The sequence below is a fragment of the Rousettus aegyptiacus genome, unplaced genomic scaffold (assembly GCF_014176215.1).
Source record: "Rousettus aegyptiacus isolate mRouAeg1 unplaced genomic scaffold, mRouAeg1.p scaffold_m13_p_4, whole genome shotgun sequence".
In the NCBI taxonomy this organism is placed as follows: domain Eukaryota; kingdom Metazoa; phylum Chordata; class Mammalia; order Chiroptera; family Pteropodidae; genus Rousettus; species Rousettus aegyptiacus.
Genome location: NW_023416307.1, coordinates 68631943 through 68634496, shown reverse-complemented (window position 1 = coordinate 68634496; position 2554 = coordinate 68631943).

Here is a 2554-nt window from a genome sequence, read left to right as displayed (position 1 = left end):
TTGGTGTATACATATATCATGAAATGATTACCATGATAAGGTTAATACATTGTGATGGTTAATATTGTCTTGACTGGGCCACGGGGTGCCCAAATATTTGGTCAAACATTATTCTGGGTGTTTCTGTTAGGGTATTTTTGTGAGAGATTAACATTGAAATCAGTAGACAGAGTAAAGCACACTTACCTCCCTGAAGTGGGTGGGCCCCGTTCAATCAGCTGAAGGCCTTAATAGAATAAAAAGTCTGACTACTCCACCTCCCTGCTCCACAGTGAATGAGGATTTCTGATACATGACTGCCTTTGAACTGGGACATTGTTTTTTTTTTCTTGCCTTTGGACCTGAACTGAAACACCAGCTCTTCCTGAGTCTCAAGCCTACTAGGTTTTGAACTAGAATTCCACTATTGCCCTCCTGAATCTCCTTATTCTCTCTTAATACTTCTCTCACTCTCTCAATCTTCTGCTCTTGCTCTTTCCATAAATATGGATAGGTATAGATAGCTATATGGAGAAACCTCATTAATACAAATATTATATTGATGATCTGTAAAATGGAGGTAGTAATGTTTGCTCTGTCTATCTGACAAACAGTCTGGGGAAGTCCTAAGTTCATTAAAAACATCCAGAATGGCAGGTATGATGATGTTGAATAATACCACGTTTAATGCTCCCTCCCCACAGTTTCCCAAAGCAATTTGTAACATTGAGATAACACGGTTAGACACTAAGCTTCTCCAGGTAAAGTCTGGTTGGTGAGTCCTGACACTAAATCATTTCCAAAGAAAATCTATTGACTCTAATATCATATGATAACTAGCCTGTTTTTAAGTAAACAGAAAAATTATGTTCAACTTTACTTATTTTGAAACATTAAAACTTTTACAACTAAATTGATAACTGAATAACAAGAATTTTCCTTTAACTTTGAGATTTATTGGAACCAGGTAGAATAATAACAACAAAAACCATGGCAAAGATATGATAGTTGATGGTTAGTTAACTGGCACATTTTAAGGGTCCTATTGCTGAAAAGCCATTATTGCTCTGGTTGGAGAAAGGGCCCATCTGAGAATCTGTGCCACTTTCCCATTCCAGTCACCTCTTCCTTTCTGAGAAAAATGTCCACCGTCTTCCCTACTCTGTATATGGGAGAGGCAGAGTATGCCTTTGCATTAGACTTCTCCAAAACCCCTCAGCTGGCTATCATTTAGGGTTATAACCAATTGATAATCAAGTTAGGAAGGTAATAATTATTCGACAAAATTGCAAGCTAATACTGTAAATTGTCTTTGATTTGACAAAATCATAGACTCAATCAATGCTAGGAAAAGGCTAGTCTCATTACACCATAAGCCTTTCATTATAGCCATTCCCTATCACTCCTACTGGCATCAATTATTTCACCCTATAGGACATAGGGTCAGAGTTGTGGAGAGGTGGACAGTAAAATCTGGTGACCTGGTAACTCTACTTGGACAGCAGAACACAGTTGTATTTTTAATATACTAATCAGCCTTATATAAATGTTTCTGTTGTATAGATGTAATCTAAAACATAAATAATTCTGGGGCTTGATAAAACATATCAGTCTAAAGACTATGTTCTTTTTAAAATTGATTTTACAAGCTATGGTCTTATGCAGGCTGCATTCTAGGATTTGAGTTTTATTTTCAATTTTCAATCTTTAAAAAACAGGTGTATCGTCAGAAAAAAAAGAATGTTTATCAAATTGCAGAGGAATTTGATCCTGTGAGTGATTGTTGCTAAGGGACTATTTCATGCAAATTAATCTGTAAACATTTAGCAGCTAGATACTTGATGGGAATGGGAAAGAGTGGAGAAAATTAGTCAGATGGAGAGCAAGAAAATCACTCCCATCTGATTAGAAAAAGGTAATCATGGTGTTTTCATGCAGACCAGCAGGATCTTGATGTTTCTCTAATTTCTCTTTCGTTTTTGCCTTTCTTGGGGGTGAGGGCGAGTAGTACTGAGGAATATGGAAAGGATACTTAGTGCTCAAACAATTGTCTGAAAAAGTAAAGCATGTGAATACATTTCAGGTTAAGACTTAAAGAACAAATCAAAAATTGGGGATACACTTGTCAGATTTCCTTCCCCCAAAGCTCATGGGAGTTTTCAGAGTCACCAACAAGTCGTGGGAACATTAGAAAAATGTATTTTACCAACATTTGAGGGAAAGAGCTACTTCACAGCCATATTTGGGATTGGTCAAATATAATCTATAAAAGATACTTCTATAGTGTTAGAGATTAGTAATTAATTATATTTATTTTGGTTTTTATTTATACAATTATTTAGGGTTTAAAAAGTTTATGTAAGTTGACACTGAACCAATAACTGTATATTGCTTAATTGTGCCTGAGTTGGAAACATGGAACCATAATTAAGATGTGGTTAGAGTGTACATTTATTCTAGCAAATCTCAAGTTAAAAAACAATGGTGATTGTGATGGTATTGCATTATATCTTGCCTATGGTGATGGTTACATGAATCTACACATGCGATAAATTATATACATACATACACAAAC